Source organism: Argiope bruennichi, chromosome 11, assembly GCF_947563725.1.
Source record: "Argiope bruennichi chromosome 11, qqArgBrue1.1, whole genome shotgun sequence".
Lineage (NCBI taxonomy): Eukaryota > Metazoa > Arthropoda > Arachnida > Araneae > Araneidae > Argiope > Argiope bruennichi.
Genome location: NC_079161.1, coordinates 75,601,779 through 75,628,398, shown reverse-complemented (window position 1 = coordinate 75,628,398; position 26,620 = coordinate 75,601,779).

Sequence of the window (26,620 nt, the reverse complement as noted above, 5' to 3'; positions counted from 1 at the left end):
TTAGAAGAATTGACAACTTCTTTCAACTAGTTTATATATAAGTAACACCAAGTTATGTGTTTTAAACCTAACTAAACATTATATTGTTTTGAAATTTCAGTTATGATTTTACTTATAATTTGACACTGATTGCAAAAATATTTCAATAGAATAGAAAATAGGAAACATGGTACATGAAATTTTACTTAAAAAATTATTTAAAATATGCTTAATATTGTGGTAAACAAAAATCTATAAATACAGGGTGTCCCAAAAAAATGTATACACATTTTAGCAGCTGATAACTAAGTTATTTCTTCTTTATTTACGGACTGAACCCATTGAACCGAGTGATGGCAGACAGACTTAAATTTGAAGAAAGGAAATTTATTCTAAAATGCTACTGGAAGTATGAAAATGCAGTAGAAGTGCAAAGACAATTTAAGAGGGAGTTTAACAAAGAACCACCTACACGAGTTACCATCACTCGAATTAGAGATAAGTTTGAAGCTGATGGAACTGTTCAGGAAGTCCATAAACCTGCAACAGTTGTTCAATTGAGAGAAAACATTGAACATGAATGTACAAATATCCCAAGGGAATTGTTCCATCATGTGTGCTATTCCATCGCTTCGCGTTGTCAGCAGTGTCTGAAGCAGAACGGACATCAGTTTGAGAACATGCGATAACAAGACAATAGAATGATATTTGAAGAATCTTTTACATGCTGAAAATTATTCGAATTATAATAAACCCCAAATTTACAATTATTTAAAGTGTGTATACATTTTTTTAGGACACCCTGTATATAACTGAGTTCTCTTAGAAGGCAATTTTTTTATATTTTAATGTTATGTAAAAATAAATTTTCTGGAATAATATGTTTCGTAAAATTGAGCAATTTCGATTTATTTTTATTTAAAAATTCAATTAAAATTTTGAAATATACTTTCTTGGTAAGCATTTATTTCCGGAGAAGGTTTGATTATATTAACGTCCCGTTTGAAGCAACACTAGGGCTATTTTGGAACGGACCTCGTAATTTTGAACCGCGGTCAGATGACGAGGACGACACCTGAGCTGGCATCCCCCTCTCCACACCAGCGGGAGGACGTTTGCTCATAACGGATTTAACGTGCTACAGACCACCTTACACGACGTTTCTTGGTGGAATCGGGTCACGAACCTGAACACTCCGGTTCCGAAGCCGAGACCTTACCATCAGGCCACCGCGGCCTTCCGGAGATGAAAATAATGGTGGTCCGTTGTAATGATTTCCCTATCATGAATATTGTAAGCGGTAGTTTTCATGTAATATCCTGTTTTTAAACTTCGTAAAAGCCATTAAAAAATTATATCCCTTTACACTTACAGATTTTTAATACAAAGAACTTTCATTGTTCAAGCGATTTAAAAAACAAAGAATTAATAATCTTATTTCTAATTTTACTAAAATAGATTTGAAAATAACGTCAACAGTTATCCCCAAGAATTTGATGTTTATACTCTTAACAAAAATCTACCAATATGCATTTGTTTTTGTCTTTTTATTGCTTCGGGTTTCTTATATTTCTTTATTATATTATTTATTATAACATGTTATTATTGCTTATTGTCTGACATACAGTTTATAAATTGTGACGTGTATGATAACAAAATCCTTCAAAATGCTTTGCATAAAGATGCCAGATTTGGCACGTTGTTATTTTTTGAAAAATAAGTGTTATCTGAGAAAACGTTTTTTCAAAATATTCAGAGAAATAAATCTATCGGAATATGAGGTTATATCAAAATATATTATATAACATCAAAGCTTTGTGCTATACAATATAAATTTTTATACTATTTTAAAAAATTAAAAAAAAACTAATTTTGGAGTGTTACCAATTTTATTTTCCAATTTTTTCTCTAATATAAAAAAAAAAATCATTTTAGTCATATTTTACAATAATGATTTTAATTATTTTAAAAATTGTATTTCAACTAGAGGGCTTTCTGTTTGACATCTAAATAATTTGTAGGTATATCATTATAACTGCGTTACAATTTAGACAACATTTAAAAAAATAGACGATGTCATTACGATGTTTTAGTGTAGATAACTGAATCTGCTTAAAAGGTTTTTAATAAATATAAATTTATATTAATTTTTGGCGTGTTTGTTGTTTATTTCAGTTTCTGCTACTGCATATAAAAGCACAGTTCTCCAGAAATTCCCATCTTTAGAGCTGAAAGCATGTATTCGGAATGCTAAACATGCTTACGTAATCCTGTCTCTCAATCAATATCAATTTTTTTTAAATTCTTTCCTACACGTAACTTATGTGCCTCCCTGCATTTCTTTCTATACTTCAAGGATATACAAGAAGTCAAGAATTCACTGTTTTTATTTTTTAAAAACGAATAGGTCTATCTTTACTTATGAATAATTTGATTACTTTTTTAATGGTGAACTCATATTCTCTTATTCAGATAACTATTGTTTACCCAGACACCACTAATTGAATTTTCGCGGATATTTCAGATTCCACAAGTATTTTAATCTGAAAACGCCTTTTGAGACCTTATTGTAGTTTGCTTTTGTGTACAGGGTGATTATAATTAAAGTGACCTTATTCAGACTCCTTTAGAACCCGTTCTGGGTATCGGATTTTGATGAGACGATATATACTTTAAATAGGGAGAAGATTTCTGCAAGGAAAAAATAGTACAAATTTTGACCACCAGATGGCAATTTTTAAAACATTCTTTATGCAAATAAGTCAAACCTATTAAAAGACTTGAAGTCAAAGTCCGAAAATCCTTCTGCGTGCCTTTGTCATTATTAATCATGCTCTTACAGAAGAAAGATCGAAATATATTGGTAAAATTGTTTTATGGAAACCTCAGCAACAGCTTAGATGTACCGTGTGAATACTGCCATTTAAAGGAGTTGCGAAAAGGGCTGATGTCGAAGAATAGTTTTATGGAAACGAAAAGAGTTGACTATGAAATTTGAAATGCCTGGCGACTTGAGTGTGCTGCCAGATAGAGGGCGGAAATCGGTTGCGAATGAAACTGTCGAAAAAGTCGCTACTTCTGTGGTTGAAAGAGACTCCAGATCCAGCTTTTCTTCAGCAAGTGCTCAATCGATGTCACATGAGTTGGCGATTCCACGGTCGACAGTACGAACGTAGACGTAGACGAACCGCAGTGCAAAGCGCTGTTATCCACGATCAATGATGGTGAGTTCTGGATTGGTATATTCGCTGGAGTGGATGAAGTCTAGAGCTTGAGTGGAAACTTGATTCGATGTTGGAGTATATGAACCAATGTGGTGCAAATGCTGCAATCTCAAGACCTCCAAATATGCTGTGAATTTGCTTGCTGATTTTTGGCGAGAATGGAATTGAATGATGCTTGGCCATATAGATATATGTATAGATATGCATTCTATAGACATATGAAGTGTACTTTTCTTTAAATGGAGCAATGAATAATCAAAATTGCGGCTTATGGGGTGCTTTACCACATAATGACCTGCACCAAAATCAACCGATTACGTGACTGCATGATATGAATTTATTGCTGATTTTATCCTCGAAACGTTTTTCTTTAAAATTATCATTCCAGAAGGTCCTTAAACTTCTCTGTCACGAGTGAACGGTACAGTGAGCATCTTCGACAGCAGGTCATTCCTGCTTTACACGAACGGCAATGAGTGCAGACCACTATCTTCATGCAAGATGAAGTAACACTCCTTATTGGATGCCAAGTCCAAGAACTGCTTCGTGCTAACTTTGGCGAGAATCATTTAATAGCTAGAGCTTTCCTGGATGCCTGGCCTCCTCGTACATCTGATGGAAATGCCTGTGGTTTCTGGTTGTGGGGATTCCAAAATGACCTTGTTTATAGGGGAGTAAGTAGGATTAATAAGGATAAAGGATAGTTAAAGGTTCCTAAAAGGAATAGGAATAGAGGAGGAATTAGGAATTTTCTTGAGTGGGAAACTTGTGTTGCACGCATTGTTCCTGAAATACCTCGAGAGTTCGATTGCGTTACCGTTGAACACGCTTAATGCACTTTCAACACGTAATTGATCTTAATGGAGCACACGTTGAGCACATTCTGTAATTAAATACATTTTAATGATTCTGACAGTTTTTTTTGTCACTCTTAAGATACCACAATTCCCCCTGGTGGTCAAAATTATAACTATTCTTATTGCAGAAATCCTTTCCCTGTGGTCCATATAACGTATATATTGTCATAAAAATCCGAAAGACAGAACGAGTTCTAGATGAGTCAGAATAGTGTCTCTTTAATTATGACCACCATATATATATCTAATTTCTTTCTCTTTCTTGTCTTCGTAGTCTAGCTCAAATAAATTCTGTAGAGTGGTCTTTTGACAAAATGAAGGGCCTCCCCCCATCATCTAAGTTTACCCAGAAAGTCACGCATGGCATCTAATTAAGTCTTTTATAGCTATTCTGCAACGTATGAGGAAAGGAGTTGAATATGAACTTTTCTGTAAGCCGATGATTTCAATAGAGCAATTAAATTTTAGTTTTTCTCTTAGAAAAATGGCATAACTTGATCAATTATGACACGCCTCTTTCCTTATTAGGTTTTCCATTAGGATCTGTCAATTCAATCTGACAGGTCTGGAATTAAAACATTCACAGTAGATGCGGTTGTTCAAAACTTTCATCCCAATGTATGTATATTTCATCCCACGCATTCTGTGCCTGATCAAGTTCGACAAAACCCCTGGGTACTTGAAGATGTTTCTTGGCGATAAAAGCAGCAAATAATCCATATCTTATCATATTTTTGAGACTTAAAGTTTTGCAATTCGTTAAAAATTGGGTATATAAAGAAGCTCTTATATTTTTCTGTTTCACCTTAAAAGTTTTTGTTAATCTACAAACGGTTTCCTGATAGCAAACAAATAAATGATCAACAAAAAGTTAGCATAATTTTTTTTTATTGTTGGTCCCAAGTTTCACATATCGGACTTTGTGAAAGTGATATGTAACGTAAATCACATAAAAAAAAGTTTTTTTTTTTTTTTTTTTTTTTTTCTAATTCAATAGCATTGGAAAACTACCAATGAAAATTTATTCAATTTAAACGACGAATATAACATGCATTATATATAAATACTGAATTTTTTCAAAAACCCAAGAATTTTTTTCTTGTGCTTTACTTTGTTTTAAGAGGTGCGGTAGCTGTTATCACATATGAGTGTTCACGCGGAAATCCATTATGAAGAAATACTATTCGAAAAAATTTCATGAATTACCAGTATTTTTATAAAAATATATTAAATATAAATTAATAAAAATGAAACTTTGATGTATTGAATGGTTCTAGAAATTTATTATTAAGTTTAGAAGCTTCATTTGAAAGTGGAGATTTGTCCTGAAAGAAAGTACTTCGATTTCAAGGTATCGAATTTAAAGCGCGTGTGTTTTTGTTTAAAAGTTGAGCTATAAGAAAAGATATCAAAATTCTAGGAACAATTTTTTGATTACTTTCAAAGATTTTTTCTGAATTATTATAAAATACATTATCGAAAAAAAAATCTATGTTATCTTTTTATATCCAATAAATAAAACTTCATTCATAAATTTAGTGATTACCTGCAAAAAAACACGTTAGTATTTTCCAAAAATGTATATAAATGAATTTTTTTAAGACAAAGTTTCCAAGGTAAGCATTTTAATCACAGACCTTCGTTAAAATTAAAACTATATGCCGCGAAGGAAATTTAACAGCTATTTAAAAATAAAGTATAAAAGCCTCAAAGTTGTATCTCTTTAAGGAGCAATAAAGAAAAATTTTTGAAAATTTCGATTTTTTTTCCTACCATTATTGTTGGCATTTTGACCTTTGTTTAAAAAAAAATTTATCATGAATAAATAATGAATATTTCTTCACCGAATATAAATGTAAAATTCTGTACAAATGCTGATTAAAATGTGTTCGTAAGCAAGCTTTCAGGCAAAGAAAAAGAAGTGTAAAGAAGAAAAAGTTGTAGTGTAGCTGTGTTTGTGGAAATTAAAAATAATATATTTAAACCCGGGCAGTTCCTTAAAAAAAACCACAACACACCCACTGTAGTGTGTAAATAATTCATTTCTATTTTTTTTACCACTTGACTATTATTGAAGTTTTGCATACTTTGTTTTCCATGAGTTCATTATAATTAATATTATCTTATTTATCGCAATGATAGCCCCAAAATCTCACCTATCGTCTATAATTTTCACCTATAGGTTTCTAACTTCTTTTCTCATCTCCCCATGTCTATAACGGCATGAAAAATTTGATTTCATTCATGGCATTACTATTCATTGCAGTTGTTTCCGAACAGTGAAAATTAAAACTTAATATTCTTTGTACATTGCCTATTCTACTTATTTTGTCAAACTTTGCTATTTTTCTAAACTAACATTTTGCTTCATGGAAATACATTTTATGGCAAATCACTTAAATCTTAAAATATTAAACAGATTTATTTCTATAATTTTATTAAATATCCTTTATATTATTTTCATAATAGAGATAGAAATAAAACGTATTAAATTGTTATGATTTTCATTCAGATGTGATATATTTTCAAATTAAATTGTCTTAGAGCTATCGTATAGTTAATGTTCTTCTTAATGTAATTAAAATAAGTTTTTAAGAATAATTAAAATGTGTAGAGTTTTATTTTGGCTATGAATGACGAACTGAAACTCACCAAATCCAGTTTTCTATGTAGAAAACTAGATGCACATCAACTAAAATGCATTTTTTAAATGTAGAACGCATACCAGTTAGTAGTTTTAATATAAATATATAAATAAAATTTTTCAAATGCAAAATCATTTTCAACAGTCTTTTTGCAATGCAAATTCTTCGCACTCAATATTTGATATAAAATCATACTCTGTAAAGAATAAATAATAAATTAGCAATTAATTGAAAAGAAGTTACATTGTTTTATATAATAATACAGGAATGATAATATTACAATAAATGTAAATAAAGTAATAAATAATATTATAATAAATGTAGATAAATGAATATGAAGGGTTTATTTTCTTTTTCCTCATAGAATGTTCGTTCGGTTCTTATTTATATAACGGTTATGAGCTTATGCTGCCATTATAAAATAATATTTAAATTAATTTACAACAGGAATAAAAGTTTTGAGCTTTAACGATAATAGTATTATTAATAAATCAGTGAATTTGTCAACTTCTTCCAATTAAGAAAGTCCTAAGTGATTAATCACTTTGATAATTATTTGTGCCCTAAAGGCCCATTAAGATTGAGCAGGTATTTACAAATATTACTTCATAATACAATGTTACTTCAACTATTCTACAATTCAGGTCACTGAAGATATCAATCAAATATAATATACATTAAAGATAAAATTATTACTTTCTTTGTATTGCATTAGTTCTGAAGTATTGCATAAAGTTATTGCTGATACAATGCTTAAATTCCTAATTTAATCATCAAATGATAGCTAATTAATGTCGTAATGAGGGAATACTCATTCTGACAGTCATATTATCCCAAAAGGCCTATTGATAATGCGTAGTTGTTCATATACGTCACTTCATTATACAATATTATTCACCTATTCCACAACTGATGAACTTTTATTATATTAAGCTAATTATCCTAATATATTAAAAATCATATAGGAGAAATTTTTTATCTTACCCAAAATTAAATTTCACCCACCGGAAACAATCATCGGTCAAATAAAAAAGTTATTCCCCTAATATTTATGTGAGTATCGTATCATTTATGACCGAACTATTTTATTTTAACTAAAAATTGAGTATTGATTGCTTATATGGTTAGTTCCAAGCTTTCAGGCTTCCGGAGTGGCACAAAGCATATTATGCGTAATATCATTCAATTTAACCGAGATATTCTACCGTTGTTAAACTCAAAATGCGATAAAAAATTCATTAAGAAATAAAAACGAGTTGATTTAACATAAAGGCTACTCACATTTTATAAAAAAGTGTTCTGTCTAATTTCAAAAATAGAAATCATCTATTTTTTTGCATGCTTTCTAGAAAACTTACCGTTTTCTTAAGCTTCAAACTATAGCTTGCAGAGCATCTTAAATTCTTAAAACTAAAATAATACTCCAAGTAATTTAGAATTCCATCGGCTTGTTTATTCTTTTCACATAACAGCGTATCTTACAAGCATTGCCAGATTCCAGAAGGTTTACAATTGATCATCAGCTATTATACAAAAAAATAAACGAAATAATATTAACAAAATATGTTTATCAAAGAAAAAATCGTTTACTTTTACTTTTTAATAATATTTAAACAAAAAAAAAAAAAATAGTAGAAGTTATGAAATGTCTGAAAAGGAATCGTCTGCTAAATGTCTATTAACAGATTTAGATTATGATATTTACCGAACATATTTATTCATCATAATTTAATGTTTAGGTTCCTTATAGTCAATAAAAATTCATCTAAAGTATTTTATTGTAAATTAGTATGTTTTTCCGACAATGTTACCCATTAACAGCAGTCTGAAACTCACAAGTCTGAAAATAATCCAAATTCACATCATTTCTGATCTCACCGGACTCCTATTTTGATTAAATGAACACAACCTGACGCATGTGTAAAAGTGCAGAGGGTTTTCGAATTCGATAATGAACAAAAATGAATGACATATTAATGTTATAGAAAAGGGAACAATATAATAAATAATTGTTTTTAATCTCATATTTCCAAATTTTATATATTTTTTTTTCTATGTCGAAACACATTTCGACTGGAATGAGAATATTTGCGCAGCACACTACCAAAACCAACTGGGGTAACAGATTTACAGGCCCAATGAGTGCGTTGGAATGATGTTAGAATCAATTTACATAATGTGTTTCTGTTTTGTTCATCCAGTGGCACTATAATCAATGATGTATGAAATTAGGGTTAACGCATTTAGTGTGTATCTTCAGAAAGTCAAAAAACATATTAAGTGCCACATTAGTTCCCTTTTTATTTTTGGGCTGCATCGGTCACTGAAGTTTTTTATTTTCCATATAAACTGCGACAGTAGCTATTAACTGAGAGTAGAAAATACGATATAAAACAAATTATATTTACGGAATAAATGTGCATAAATTCTCCTTGTCAAAATATTATAAAACCTTCAATAACGTACAAGAAACACTTAATCTCAATATTGTGTCAATATCGGAGACCTCTCATCAAACGCGGAGGCAAGCAGTATCGGCATGGCAGAAACTATGAAATTTCTAATGCCAAGTAATTTCAACGTTTCTAAAAGTATGTTGGATAAAATGTAAAACATTAACAAAAGCTATATTATCTAAATATGTATTTACAAATATTTTACAGAAATAGTGGTAATTTATTCCTTGTATTCATCGCAACAACTTTTTTCGTTGCATTTTCTATTGCGGTTCAACCTAATTTTCCCTACTGAATCAATGAAAAGTATTTAAATCTTGAGCTGCCTAACAGTGAAATCGAAAGTTACTTTTAAAGCAATTAACAAAAAAAATTCCTTTGTTTTCTGTTAAATATATAGTGACATATATTCTATCGATTCACAAAAAGTCTGATCTCAGAAAATTTTTAATGTCATGTCAAATTAGAATATGCATATAAAATAACCTGTGAAGTATTGCATATTTTAATTAATTGGAGGGATAACGTACTTTTCAGCAAGACAATAAGAGAAATATCAATTCCACGGAATATTTTTCAAAAAAAAGTTTTAATACATTGTTCAGAGACTTCCTACAAATTTATAAATAAGAAATGTAGTTTATGTTTTTAAATTCCGACTAAAATTTTAAGGTTTCTAAATCCGCATGCAGTTTGTAAATTGCGGATTGATAATAATAAAAATAATTTAAAAAAATTTCTACTGTTTTCAGTTAATACCTAGTTATTTATGAGTAATACTTAATCACTGAGAAAATTATTTCAAAATTTTAATAATATTTTTATTTTATGAAGTGTAAAACGAAATTTTAAAATGGTTTTCTCAGCATACTACATATTATTAACATTTTCTCAACATAATTATTTTTCGTGACAAAAATTCGTTTCAGTTTTCACCACCATTTGCAAATTGGCGCTGTGCACGCATACTGATTAATAAACTGATACATTCACAGAAACAGAAAGAAATTCTACCAGTTATTCATAAAAAAAAACAAGTTGACTTTTAATTTTAAAAAAATATGTAATTGGATTTCTATACCTGTTACTGAAGGAGAAATCCACAATATAACTTTACGTTTATAATTCAAAATATGACATAAACCTATTGCAACGTTTTTAACTGCTTTAAAAACGTCTTACATAATTAGCTTTTGGATATTATTTGCTTGACTTTTTTTAAATTATTTAAATATATATACATCAATTTTATATAGAAATAGTGGTAATTTCTGTATTCTATTTATCACAATAACTTTTTTTTATTGCATTTTATCGCAGCACAGTTCAACCTGATTACCATGAATTAGTCAGTGAGAAGTAATTAACACTCTAGCTCCTTGATAGTGGTATCGGACGTTATTTTTAAAGCAATTACAAAACAAATTCCTTCGCTAAGTAGATTTGCGTATAGTGACGTGTATTCATTCGCATTCCTAAAACTTTTCATGCCATGTCGAAGTATACTATAAATTTAGAATGCACACATAAAATTACATGTGACTTTATATTTCTATTGGCCGGATGATGTGTTTTTCAGCAAGAGGATAAAATAATTACAAATTTTACGAAATCGTTTGCAAAAGAAGTTTAAGTAAATTCTTCAGAGATTAATAAAATATAAAAAAATGAATTCTTCAGAGACTGTTAGAAGAATCGACAATTTCTTTAGAGGAGCTTAAAAATAAGTAATACCAATATTTGTTTTTTAAACCTTACTAAACATCTATATACTTATAATAAAGCTCAATGTGTGTGTGTGTGTGTGTGTGTGTTGGCGCTCTACAGGCCAGGCCATTTGACATACAGCTATCAAATTTGGTACATGTATACCTTAGAGGTCGAGAATGTGCACCTGGGGTCCCTTTTTTTGAAATTTTAATTAGAATTTTAATTATTAATTAAAAACTAACTTTCCCGCCAAAAGAATTTTCCATTTTCCCCACCGCCAACTTTTCCGCCAAAAAAATCTTCCATTATCCCCAGCGCCAAACGAGAAAGGCTTCCGTTGTTTTTTTCTCCCAACAGTAATGAGGCTAGGGTTAAAATTTTTCGGCGGATTATTTCAATCGGTTCTGCTTATTTTCTTAATGTTTGATGCATTTAAAATTAAACATTGTTAATGAATCAATCTTTCAGATTCATTCTGAAGTACTTTTGAATTAAAATAAAACAGAATAAAGGAAATTAAAAATTTCTAATCCGCATAGCGTTACCCCAACTGGCGTAGAAAAAATCACGTATTTGCGTTACGTAACCGGCGAAGAAAATTCACGCATGCGCATTCTGTTCTGATTGTTGCCATGACAACATGTATATGCTTATAGTTTTAAGTACAACGTTTTTTAAGTAGTTTTTTTAAAACCTGTTTTCAACCGTTTATTTTAAACGATTCGTTTTATTTTCTTAGTGTTTGATGCATTTAAATTTAAACATTGTTAATGAATCGATCTGCTCATAATGAATCTAAGAAAATTTTGTTGACCAACTCTTGAGATATTACATAAATTTAAAAAAATATTCTTTAGTGCCCATAAAGTTTAAACACTGAGTGACTCTATTTTCAGTAATCAGATTATAAAAAAATGCTTTGTTTCAGTAAAAAATATTATTATATTAATTGAAGATAAATTCTTTCCACTTTAATTTAAAGCATAAATTCTACGGGTGCTAACAGAAAATGAGAGAGATACATATTACGTTATGACTGAAGGCCTTAATAATATTATGAATGAATTATATGATAATCAAAATTTGAAGTTTTAAAATATTTTGATGAAGAAGCTATTAAAGTAGAAATTGCATAAAATATTTAATTATTAAAATTTTAACGAACATTAAGATTGGCGAACCGGCTGGTCGCCAAAGGCGGCTAGTTATAATATAATTAAATCGCATATGATATGCAAATTGCGTAGCACAAAAATTATTTGCCGTTAACACCTAGTTACTTTATGAATAATACTTAATAATTAAGAAAGGTTTTTCAAAATGTTAGTAATATTTTTAGTTTATCAAATTTAAAACGAGATTTGTTTATATTTTTCTAAACGTATTACATATCATCAACATTTTCTCAAGATATCTATTTTTGGTATACAAAGAAGTTTCAATTTTCGCCTTTCATTTGCGAAATGAAGCTGCATACGCATACTGATTAATTAGAAGATATATTGATATATGATACAAGACAAAGGGAAGGGACCCTGGGACAGAAGACAAAATGATGCTATAAAAAGGGAACAATGAAATGAATAATTCTTTTTAATCTGATAAATTTATAATATTAAAATATTTCTGACTAAAATTTCTAATTTTTATATTTTTTTTAATTTGTCAAAACACATTTCGACTGGATTGAGATATTTGCGTAACACTCCATCAAAACCAACCGGGTTAACAGATTGACAGGCACAATGAGTGCACAGGACTGGTGTTAGAATCAATTTACCTTAAGAGTTTCTGTTTTTTTATCTAGTGGCACTGTAATCAAAAATGTGTCCAATTAGGATTAACATGTTTAGGGTCTATCCTCAGATAATCAAATAATATATTAAGTGCCACATGCATTAACTTTTTCATTCGGGCTGCCTCAGTCACTGGTGACTGACGTTTCATTTTCCTTACAGGAAGCAATAGTCAGTTGACTATATAAAATAAAGTGTAAAACAAAGAAATTACATTTTGTTAATAAATGCGCTTAAATATTTCTTTTCAAAATATGTTAATGGTTACATTAACACAGAATAAATATGTTATATGCAAAGATTAATCACAAGACTGAATATGTATCCGTTGGAGACATACATAGAAATATAAACATAATCGGTGTTTAGCTAACTGTTAAAATTTTGACAATATGCTTTTACAACGCTTTAACTGTTGTTAAAAGCGTTTCAAGTAGTGAAAGTGATGACACAAAATGACAAAACCGCTTCAAATGGTCTATATATAAATTTAATATTTTACTAAAACAGTGGTAGATTAGTTATTAAACAGAGAGTGGTATTGCATTTATCACAATAACTATTTTTTTCACGTCAGTTTATCACAGCTCATGTCATGCTAATTTCCTCGCACTAAATCAGTGAAAAATAATTAAAACGTGAGTTGCCTAATACTGCAATCAGAAGTTGCTTTTACAACAATTGCCAAAAAAAAAAAAAAAAAAACTTACTTCCAGTAGCTTTGTTTTCTGTAAAGTATATAGTGACTTGTATTTAATTCAAATGACAAAAGTAATTTAATCATAACTTTCATATATTTGCTTTTAAAAGAAATATGTCTTGTAAAAAAGGAAACTAAAATGAATGTATAGAAATTCTTAAGAACATAATAGCAATATATTCTTGTTTTTCTATTTCAAATCATTCAGACATCGACCTTAAGCAGATGTTTACTCTGTAGAGATTAACATGTCACAATTTACATAATATCAAAATATTCGATGCTAAACATAATCTCTAAAACATAAAATGTAAAATTAAAATGCAATATATGGTCTATAGCTGAGTCATAAATTATCTTAAAAAAAAGAAAAAAACTTTTTAGCTATAGGTTCGTACGAAAAATCATATTCTTCAAAACCTGATAAATGATAGTTTAATTATCATTCTCTGAATGTACATGAATTCCGGTTTCCTAGTCCTGCTAATAGGATAAATTAGTTCGCACCTTGGAAATTGAGACACATGGTGCTAAAACTGATGCAAATGATCTACAGAGTACATGAGTACTGAAGTCGCCAAATTCGGCACTTTTTCAGATCAGAAGCCAAGATTTTAAAGAAAGCATATTTAAAAATTTGATAATGTTTTTTTATGAATTAAGAATTCAGCCCCATTTTAACGTTCCCTTCAAAAAATTGAAAAATTAAAAACATTTTTCTCTAATTCAGTTCTCGATTAGTGTAATCTGATCTCCTGTTTTAATTAATATATCCTAATTTGCAATGTTGTGCATTTTATAACCATTTTGGAACTCATTTGCTTTCGAAATTCTTATTAAATTATTAGTACAAAAAATAGATGTTTCAGTATAATTATAAAAAAAATATAGTAAAATTATATAGATAAATCACTTGTATTTATACTAACAATTTAATTTTTTAAAACATTTAAAAATGATTTTTATATTATTTTTACTGAGGCATTTCTACGAAATAAATGATTTTTTAATAAAATTTTAAATAAAAATCTAAAATGAAAAATCTACATATATAATTTCTACGAAATGATCACCTGTTTTTCATAAACTAATAAAAAATAAATTATGTGGCTGCAGACCCTACGGAGCATTTTGAATTACTTTCCCGGGTGTGTCGCACTTTACAGGTAATTAGCTTCTAGCATTATGTCAATAACACATATAAAGCATTTGACTTATGATACACAATCCCACATATTTGAGAATCATCTTTAATGGAAATAACACAAATTGTGCATTAATATGATAAAAATTTGCGAATTATATTCTTTAAAGGAAAAAGAATAATATTTCTTTGATAATTGTAAAAGGCAGAAGATATAACACATGATTTCACAAATATAACATTATGTTCAGTTTTTCAGAATCACATACAAATTTACTTTTATAAAAGCAAGGTAGCATTCAATTGGAATAATGAACCTTGCACAACAACTGAATGAATTGTCACAAACAATAAAAACTTGACATCCTATTGTTCAATATATACATCAATGACATTCCCAGCCCCAGGAACTGCCAGACCCAATTATGTCTATTCGCCGATGACACTGCCATCATGAGCACCGGTGAATCCATCAACGTCATGAAACACCTAGACGATTACCTGGACGACCTTGGAAAATGGTTAATAAGGTGGAAGGTTAAGGTGAACACGGACAAGTGCCAGGCTGTCTACTTTACGAGAAAGAGAAATACTCCTGCCCCCCCAAAACTTTTCAGAAGGAGAATAAACTGGAGCAATAATACCAAATACCTAGGAGTAACGCTAGACAAAAGACTTACCTACAAAGACCACATAGACAATATAAGAAATAAAGTCAAAGCCTGCAGATCCAAACTATACCCTATGATGGGTAAAGGGTCCAGACTCTCTCTGAAAAATAAATTACTGCTATACAAGACCATCATCAGGCCGCTAATGAGCTACGCTTCACCAGTTTGGGGGGCGGCAGTCAAATCACATATCAACAAACTAGAAACAACCCAAAACAAAATAGCCAGACAAATAGTCCAAGTACCATGGTACATCAGAAATAAGCAAATCCTCAAAGAACTCCATTTACAAACAATAGCCAATTACTTTTAAAAAAAAGCCATAAATTTCTTCCATACAATAGATAATCATAATAACCCTGCAATAACAAATATACCTACCTACAACCCAAGAAATCCTAAGAAGAAGAGAAGACCCAGAACACTCCTCCTGGAAGAGTAAAAATTAATGATCATCGACCGTACATGCCCTTATCAGGGTTATTAAGGAAAGTCGTGATCATTAACCCTTTGACTACCTAACCGGACAGGACAGAATCGACGAAGGCGTGCCTACAGCAGGTAATGGATACCTAATTAAAATTAATCAGTTATATATCATAATTAGTAATATAAAATTTTTATGCATGCTGTCCTTTTTTTTTATCTTTCTTTATCTTAATAACCATATTCCCTTACAGAGTCCAATAGATACTAATAAATTATTAAAATTATTATAAGGTTTCGGAGATTAAAGACCTACGAGTCCAGGTGCTCCGTTGAAATACCCATCACGTCGTCGTCGTCCTTGAATCGCTAGATCATCAGAATTTAAATTAGTATACGTACCTTAAACTAAAGAACAGCTTTTAAATGTAATAAAAGAGTCAGCAACCAGGCACTTATACAACGTACAGTTTTTATATCCAGCATTATTCTGTATAATAATAGTGGTATTTTTTGTAAAATATTTTTATAAAGCAGAACAGTGTTTGAATTATCGTTTATAAAAACCGAACTAGTGTATAATTTTTCTCCTAAAATTTTTTTATTAGTGAGCATGAAATAATTAATGTAGAGTAGTTTTAATTTTGGCAACGTTGATTATAAGCCTAGCAATGATTCTTGTGTGTAACAAGGGCTGTGAATCATTACATTTTAATTGCCTATTCGAGTTCAGACACATTTTTGAACATCTTATTCAGGCAATGAAATAATTCACAATAAATTGTTTTTTTTTAATATTATTTTATGTTTTCCTCATAAGTGCATACTTCAAGAAATATGCTGAGAAATCGCCAGAAATAAGCATGCGTTTAGCTTTCCCAGATGCATACAAATGATATATAAATTCAAATTCTATTTTCTCAAGTCCCATACTAGATCCTGTTTGCAATAGTAGATGAACGTCTCCCCCGTCAGGGTCATTAAAATCTTTAAAAAGGAGCATATCACCTACAATAATTGCCTATTCCAAATTTTTATTCATTCTTTTCACATTATTTTTTATTATTCGTATAATTTCCAAGGCTGGTATTTTTTATGTGTCGATATACTTTCCTGATGTCTCGTGTTTTTTTATCTCGAATGTCTCATATGAAAAGGTTAAAGATTTTTTGTTACAGTTTTCTTGTATTTTTTTAAAAATATTATCAATACTTCTATATTAGTTGTGTTCATTTATTGTTTGTTCAATTTTCGAACAGTTGCTTTATATTTTTATATCCATTGCAGACGATAAGAATGAGTCATTAATTCTTATCTCTATTAATAATGAAAGAGAATGTGCGAATGTCTGTCTGTATGAGAGTTTTGACGTTTTACTGAACAGAACATTTGACCTAGAACTACAACATTTGGCATAGACATACTTTAGAGGGTAGAAATGTGCACCACGGTGTGATTTCTTTTTTTCGAAATTTTAAATCATTAAAATCTGAGCAAATGTTGGTGTTTCTCTACAATAAATCTCGAAAATGTTACAGCTCAAAACCTAAATTTGAAAACATTATTTATTTATTTTTTTTGGTGATAAAAAAAATTAGAAATCGCACTAATTTTGTTAACTTTTGGTAATATTTTTTCTTTATTTTTTTCCTACTATTTTGCAATTAGCGCCCTTAAAGCATTGCTACTCTGAAATTCTAACTCTTTTTATTATTTCATCAAATATTTAATCACGTGATTTTCTCCCATAAATAAAAGTTGAGAAAGATGGAATCTGTTTAATATCTGTGTAGTTTACATGATAAAAAAAAAGAGTTAATTGACAGTAAGCGAAAGTTAGAAGCGAGATCAAACGAGCAATTACATTTTAAAACTGTACAATGCTATCTAACTCGGCTATATAAGAATGTTTCTTCTACAGTACCTGAAATCTGTAAGAGACGTTCATTAAACAAGAACGATTTCAATTTATCACACAATAAAATACTTAAATACATTTTCTTCCTGCAATTATGAATACTGTTTTACATTAGATATTTAAATGAAATTAAAATAACAAAATTACTGGTGAATCAGTTGGTCACTAAAGACGGCTAATGAAGTAATATATGAGTTTGAAGCAATGGATCCTTTAATTGTTTCTCTTACGTTTATAAAAGATCACTAACTGATTTCAGTCCAACGTACGCCAAATGTTTCTGAATTATTTTATGTTCCATTCTTTGGAAGGAAAGGCAAAGACCAGATAGCTAAAGTTTGAAGCAGAGAGTATTTTTCATAAATATTTGTTCTTAAATAATGGAATCAAATTCATTCATGATGCAGAGTCAGACTCATTCGAACTATGCTAATTGCAATAAACAAATGATAACGGAGTACTTTTCAATAAAAAAATTATCCTAAAAATATGCAGTTAATTTTTAAAAAAAAATAATGAATTGAAGGAATCAGTTGATAGAGGATATAATGAATTAAATAATAGCGAAAAGAAAAAATATATATAATCATTGATATGTTTAGAGAAAGAAATATTTTTAAGAGATAACTGACACCAAAAATATCTCAAGGTTATTTTTTAACAAATAATCAATCGAAGGATGAAGCCCGAATAAATAATTAATTGATACTCCTCATTCGAATTGGATCACATCCGATACCACTTCTGAACAATTCATTAAAATATCTTTTCCCCTGTCCATGGCCAGTTGAAGTGTGGCTGTGGTTTAGCTTTCGTGGTATACGGCCATCATTGGATTCAGAGTTCCTCTACCATGCAGGTAATTCAGCCTATGCAGAATTTAATTGCCAGTCGTTTCAAGTCTAATATTCTATGGCGTTCTCGAATATTAGAATTGGGGGTGCTAATTGAAAGAGGAATGACATATCTGCGCGTGAAGAGACACGGGGAACTCAATGAGGTCTGTGAGTAAATTATCTAATAGTTTACTTTAAACTATTTTTATACTATGCGAATGTATTGGCACACGTATTGCTGGATGTACAGTCGATCAATTAGGCAAATGGAGGTTACAAACCACTGAGTAGCTGTCGAACGATTTTAATTTCCCTCACAAAGTGATTTGTACTGAGTTCAACTCGCGTTTCGTAATTCGTACAGGTATCAATAATTTTTTTAAATAAGATTAAAATATCTTCATCAGTAATAGGAGAAAAATAATGTAAACAGTGTTCATTCCTTGATATATTAATTAAAAAAATTTAAATACCATCTGTAATCTGTATTAAAGAATCCCTAAATCTCTTTAAATCCCTTCAAATTTGAAGGTCTTAAAGAGTCCCCTCATCGTTAAAAATTTTAATAAAAGTACATTTTTTCTCTGAAAAAATTCTAGTATGATTCTTAAGAACAAAATCTAAATCGAAAGGAATGAAATATCCTTGCCTATAAAAATAGCATTTGCTGCCACACACACTTTTAAAGGGAACTCTCACTTCTTATAAGAAAAATCCAATATAATTATAACTTTATATTTATTTGTCAATCTTCACTTATATTTTAAAATTTGCTCTTAATCACTAAGCAGAGACAAAACGCAAAAAAAAAAAAAAAATATGTGAGCTGAATATGAAAAAGTAATAAAAGATATCTATAGAAAAATATTTTAAACTTTTTTTACCTCAAATGTATTAAATTTTTTTTCAATTTTAAAATTATATTTTTTCTAACATATTATCTTTGATATTAAAGTTTAAACGTTAATGACTTTTTAATTTTAAATTTTGAAAACTTTCTTTGGAGCAATTTCTAAATCAATAAAGAGTGAGCATCAAATGCATGCGATTATTTATTATGTTTAATGTCTTTTTTGTTTTACTTCAGAAAGAGCGGATAAATCTATACAATAATTATAATATTTGTTTTAACCCATATTGATTATATTATATTATAAGGATATAAGGATTATAAGGATACTATAAGGGCATTAACAGAAGATATTTGGTTAAGGTTTTTTTTTTAAAGTTGCACAGTTTAAATTTTAAGAAAACATTGACTTCACATTTTTTGCTGAATTTGAAAAATGCTAAAATTTTCGTTGATATCCATGTAATAGTGTATAACTTATATCCATTTGGAAACTAGATTCATCGAAATTTAATTGATTTGAATATATCATCTCATTTTCCCATACTTAGAAAAGCAAGTTACAAAGAAGTAGTAGGGTTAAATAAGGATCGAACTGATAATTTGTAATATCTACATTTCATCAGAATTTTTACTAAATATATATACATACATATATATATGTGGGAAAAGGCAACGACCAGCATTAATATTTGAAATATATTTATTAAGATTAAAGTACAAAGGACAAAACATAACTACATAAAACATAAAAGATACAGGAGCGTGAGCTGCACGTCTTGCAGTCTCACTGCCTAACTCTCGTCTGCCAATAATGGCGGGAAAGCATCACGTGATTAATGACGTGACGCAACATGGCCAGCATGGCGCCATACAGGATACGGGATCTGTCAGCGCTTCCCACATCGGCCATCATGACAGGATAGGCGACCTCGGATTATGGTATACAGTACAATGAAGTAAATATATAAAACAAACAGCAAATACAGGAAAATAATTTGTAAAATTGAAATATTCACAAGATAAAACAAATAAAATAGTCATACCATCCGTGACAGCATAAGTATATAGCAATACAATAGCGTGCACTGGAAATATCGAATAACTAACTAAAAATAAAAATAATATTAGTGTTGAACATATAAAAATATAATAACACAAAATAAACAGAGAAAAAAAAATCAAAGTCTATATCGTCCAAATATACACACACAAAAAGAAGGAAAGTAGTTCTCTTTCTCTTTAAGTAGTGTTCAGTGTTTACTTTTAACACAATTCAAGTGATATGTTCTATATTGCTGGACCATGGTTTCATATATTCTGCACAAGTTGAAGTTTTTGATGGTCCATCGAAGAAATCACACTTTTCAACATCGTATGTGTCGTTTGCTTTAATTTTGATCACTTTATATGGTCCGAGAAATTTTTGTTTCAATTTCAGACCAGGGCCAAATTGAGTGCGCTTGATTGCGACGAGATCATTCAATTGAAATTTTTGAGCATGTTTCCTACGCAGATTGTAGGTACGGCGATTTTCTTCTTGGATTTTGAGGATTTGTTGTTTTGCATCTTTACGGAGCTCATCACGCTGTTGGAGAAGTGCAGACTGGATCTCTTCGTTGACGATTTCGAGGATTTTTATATCATGCTCAGATTTCATTTTGGTTCCAAACAGAATTTCGAATGGAGTAGAATTGATACTTCGTTGAAATGTAGAATTAATAATTTGCTGAACGGAAGCAACATGGCTATACCATTTCTCAGGGTTTTCTATGGGTAGCTTGGAGAGTACAGATATGATAGTAGAATTAAGTCTTTCTACCTGACCGTTTGATCTAGGAAGTCCAGCTGTAATAGCAATATGGGTGATATGCTGATGTTCACAATATTCTTTGAATGACGTAGATGTGAAAGCGGTACCTCTGTCCGTAATAATCCTTGAAGGATTACCGAAAACTGATCTTTGGCATTCGAGCTTATTGAGAACTTCAGCGGTGTCGGTGGACTTGGTCGGGTAAAGCCACACAAACTTCGTAAAGGAATCGATGATTGCCAGAATATGCCTATATTTCTTAGAAGTGCTGGAAAGAGGACCCAAATGATCAATATGGTATGTATGAAAGGGAGTATCGTCTTTGTCAAGTGGATGCAAAGTGCCATCTAATTTGCCACGTTTTCTGTTATTTTGAATGCATGTTACACAGTTGCGTATGCATCGTTCAATTTTCTCTTTCAAGTTCGGAATAAAGAATTCTTTGTTTAACATTTCCTGCGTGCGTTTTACTGCAAAATGGCCTCGTTCATGACAGGATTTAATAATGTTGGCCTGCATATCATCAGGTACGACAAATAAATCGATTCCGTCTGTTCTTATATAAAATGTTGTTCTTGACTATGTAGTTCTCGTAAGGTGCATTTTGAAGTAATGCTTTTATAGCTGTAATATGCTCATCTGTCTGTTGAGCTTTGAAAATTTGAAGATTGACACAGTCTTGAATGATCATGCAGCATGGGCTTCGGCTAAGAGCGTCGACATGAGTCATCTTTGAACCGGTTCGATGCTCTATTTCGTAGTCAAAATCCTGAAGGTATAATGCCCATCGCGAAATGCGGGAATTCATTTCTTTTTTATTCAACGTTTTGACGAATGCATTACAGTCAGTGATAATTTTAAAGTGTGATCCGAGGATGTAAATTCGGAATTTTTTAAGAGCTTCTACAATGGCGAGTACCTCCAGTTCATAGCTGGTGTATTTTCTTTCGCTGTCAGACGTTTTCTTGGACATATAATACACTGGATGGAATTTGTTATCTTTGGATTTTTGTATTAGGACTGCCCCCAAGCCATCAATTGACGCGTCTGTATGAATTTCAATGGGACTGCCTTGATTAAAAATAGTTAAAACGGGTTTATCAGAAAGTAACTGTTTTAAGCGTAAAAACGCAGTTTTTTGCTGAGCTTGAAATAGAAAGGGGCTGTCCTTACGAAGAAGATCACTAAGTGGTTTTGCTATAGTAGAGTATGAGGGAATACATTTTCTAAAGTATCCTGTAGGACCTAGAAAACGTTGTACGTCTTTTGCATTTTTTAACTCAGGATAATTAAGAACGGCTTTAGTTTTGGAGGGTGAAGGGAGCAATTTGCCGTGTTCTACTACGTGACCCAAAAATTCAATCTGACTATACAAAAATTGACATTTTTTAAAGTTTATATCTAGTCCATAATCGCGAGCTACTTTTAAAACAGTGTTAAGGCGTTCGAGAGCCTCAGATTCATTATTTGCGGGAATGACAATGTCATCCATATACGGGAGGACAATGCCTTTTGCAATAAGATCACGAAAAACGGCATTTATGTATCGCATAAAGACAGGAGGACATGAACATAAACCGAATGGCATATAACGGAATTGAAATTGACCTGTATTTGTGACGAAACTGGTGTAACAACGACTTTTTTCTTTTACCGGCACATGAAAAAATCCGTTACGCAAATCGAGAGTACTGAAAATTTTAGCATTTTGAAGACGATCTAAAATGTCATCAATTAATGGTAGTGGATAATGGTCTTTAACTAATTTACGATTTAATTTTCTATAATCTATACAGACTGTATGTTTTCCATCTTTCTTACGAACTACGACAACTTGACTAGCATAGGGTGAAGAACATGGTTCTATAATTCCATTTTTTAACCACTCGTCTATCTGCGCATTTACTATATCACGTTCGGCAAAGGGTAAACGTCTAGGAGTGTGGAAAATTGGCTCATCGTCAGTAAGCGTTATATCAAGTGCGATGTTCGTGGTTTTAGTTTTGTTAGGTTTATAGGCTAACAAAATCTGTTCAACCTCATTGCGAGTTTGTTTAGAAATATTCGGACCTATATCAAACGTGGGAGTTTCGGCAGAAATAGCCATTATAAAACTGTCAGTTTCAACAGGATCATCAGATTTAGAAATTTTGGAAAATACAACACCGTCAGGTTTAATTGTCAAATTTGCCTGATTTATTACGTCGCAACCTATTATTAGGTCATAAGTAGTACAATTATTAGGTACCACAGAAATAAAAACAGGAAAACTTTGTTTGTCAATAATAATTTCAGATTCAAAGGAACCTATTATTTTAGTTTGGGAAAAACCGAATCCAGTTAGTGTCATCTTGTTATTCGTCAACGGCGGCGATCCTAGTTTAATCCATGCAGAATGTTTGAGAAGTGTCGAAAAACTACCAGTATCGACTAATCCGGAAAGTGTATTATTAAGAATAACAACCTCTTTATGCATATTCGACGGAGAATGCAATAAATGTAAAGTGTTGACATTATCCCGTGGGGTAGAACTGTCATTCCGAGTAGTACGATGACAATCGGAAGATTTATGTCCGAAAAAATTACAAGAAAGACATTTAGGACCACGATTACGATTAGGGCAAGACTTTGCGATATGTCCAAAATCGTTACAGTTAAAACAACGCGTCTTACTGTTAGTCGGATTACTAAGATTCGATTTTGATTCTCTTTGTTGGACAGGGATTTTATGTATTGTATCACGTCTTTGTCCGTCATTAGCATATCTAGAATACGACATCTTTGAATTATTTGCGTTCATTGCACTTACGATAGTTTCGAAAATTCGTAACTTTTCTTTAAACTCAGAATAACATTTTGCACCGTAAAGAATAATTTTATCAGAAGGGGAACCCTGTATCCCATTTATTGTGTATTGAATAACAGAACATTCATCAATAAGGGTTTCAGACTGATTCGCAATTTCACGCATGGCAATAAAATATTGCATAAAAGTTACATTCGAGTGCATTTTACGTCTTTCTAGTTGTTTATGTATTTCAATTGAAGTTACTTTATCGGAAAATTCATTAATGAATGCACTTTTAAAAGCATGATAGGAATTTAGATTTATTTGAGAGAATAAAAAAGATTTAGCTGCGCCGGAAACTAATCTCTTTACAAAGATTAATTTTTGTTGTTCGCTTAAAGAAGGAAAAAGAGAAAAATTCTCTTCAACATCATAAAAAAAACTTTTAATCGAATAGGAATCATTTCCTGTGAAGTTTCTGCTACTACCACAGAGATCGCGTAATAAAAAACAAAACTGAAGGTTTATTTCATTCATCGTTTGTTTATTCGAGGGATCATTTTCGAGTGATTCCCTTTTGGTGCCAGTAATTAATGCCTGACTGTTATTTATTAATGTTTCGTCTAAAGTTACGGGGATGGGGAAGGAAGAATTATTACCCGTATTACTCATAGAGCTGTTATTAATAGATGAAGTTTCGGTTTGAGAAACCTTTTGAGGAGACAAAGGTTTTTCTTCTGTTTCCGATAAAAAACTAATATCTAGCGAGTTCTGAAATTCATTTAAATTTGTTAGGGCTTTAAAAATATTTTCACACATAGCATCTTTGTCGGTCTCAGTTACTTCTAAGTGTAATAAATTAGAAACGGAGATAAAATCAGATAAAGAAAAAATCTTCAGCAATTCTTGTTTATGTTTTTCTACATCTAAATTTTCAAATCTTTCAAAATTTCTCATTCTTTTTCGAGAAGAATGGTCAAAATTACTGTAACCTAACACAGAGTTAAGCAATTTTACGGAATTAGTTTTTGCATATTTAAGGGAGTTAGCGATTAATTCAATATCGCCTAGTTTTAAAGACATTGTAATGAATTAAAACAGAACTAATGCACATTCACTCGGGATTAAAATTTAAAGGGAGAATGGAATAAAGTAACGTACTATACTATAAATTACAAACTTGGGAAAAAATTGCGCCTACCTGGTTGGGAGCAGTCGAATTATTCACTCTTAAAAGTTCCTTTTTTTTTAAAGCAGCCAGTATATGTCAGCACAGTTGCACAAGAACACGAAGTAATTGAACCTTTAACGTTTCCACTTGAATCATATCCATCCAAAACGTGCACTAACGTCCATTAAAATATCCACGGCAAAAATCCACTCTTATCAAAATTCTTAGCATCAATTTAACGTCTTAAATTGTACTAACGTCCACAGCTTTTTCAACTATTTGGCGGGATTTGCTAGGGGTATTCACGAGAAAGGTCGAGCCCCCAAAAATGTGGGAAAAGGCAACGACCAGCATTAATATTTGAAATATATTTATTAAGATTAAAGTACAAAGGACAAAACATTACTACATAAAACATAAAAGATACATGAGCGTGAGCTGCACGTCTTGCAGTCTCACTGCCTAACTCTCGTCTGCCAATAATGGCGGGAAAGCATCACGTGATTAATGACGTGACGCAACATGGCCAGCATGGCGCCATACAGGATACGGGATCTGTCAGCGCTTTCCACATCTCTCTCTCTCTCTCTCTCTATATATATATATTTCTAAAGTTGTTTTCTTGACTCATATATTTCCAGTTGACCAACTTTTGGAAAGTTTTTTTCTTCTGTCGACTCCAAGAACTAACAAGCATCAACTAATCCAAAATTATTATATTTTTTAATCTTTTATTTAGTTAAATCAGAAAGTTAGCGACATTTTTAATTAATGAACCCACTATAATTAAGTAAAATTTTCAATATTATACCGAAAATATATTTTGTAAAGTTCTTAATTACGTTATCCCAAAAATTGTGTCTGCTGTTTTTTCAAAATCCATTATTTAGAGAGAGATTTATTTTTATTTGATTAGATTAGAGATTCTCTCAGAAGCACAAAAACAAATTTAATAAAATTAAATAGTAAGAAATATCGAGTGGCGAAAATAATTAAAGTAATATTTACATATCTACAAGATTCAAGAAACTATTTTAAATACAGGAAATATTGCTTTAATAGAAAATTATTTATCCTTTTCAAACACACCCTTAACAGCCTGATTGCCGATTTGAGGGGAGTGTCACAGTGTGCTCTAACTCAAGGTTCTTAGCCTTCGGACATAATAGCTGAATAGAATAATTGGATGGCAATTAGATTACTTAGTTAGTGGCTGTGCGAGATAAATTGAGGACATACTAAAAATATAACAATTTACTTATAAATAAATACTGATAGAAATTTGTAGAGAAGAGGAGAAAAAACTTATATGAAAGAATTTCGTCAAATTTATACCCGTGTGAAGTCGGTGGTAAAATCATGGTGATGTCTTGGGCATGTAGCACATGACGAGGTCGCTTAGCATTTTTTAGAAGTAAAGCATGGTAATTTTCATTTTCTTTAGATACGTTTTTAACATTATTAATTGCGATGTTCATAGAAACATGTGGAGAGTTTCCTGTGGTAGCCATGGCGCCATTAAGATCTTTTAGTTCGTCTTTATTCCTGACAAACCCAGCATGTTGCTTATTTGCCTGTCACATTTTGCTGTCTTTCTAAAGAAATTTTATAAATCTTGTTGGCAACCGGCCTGAAA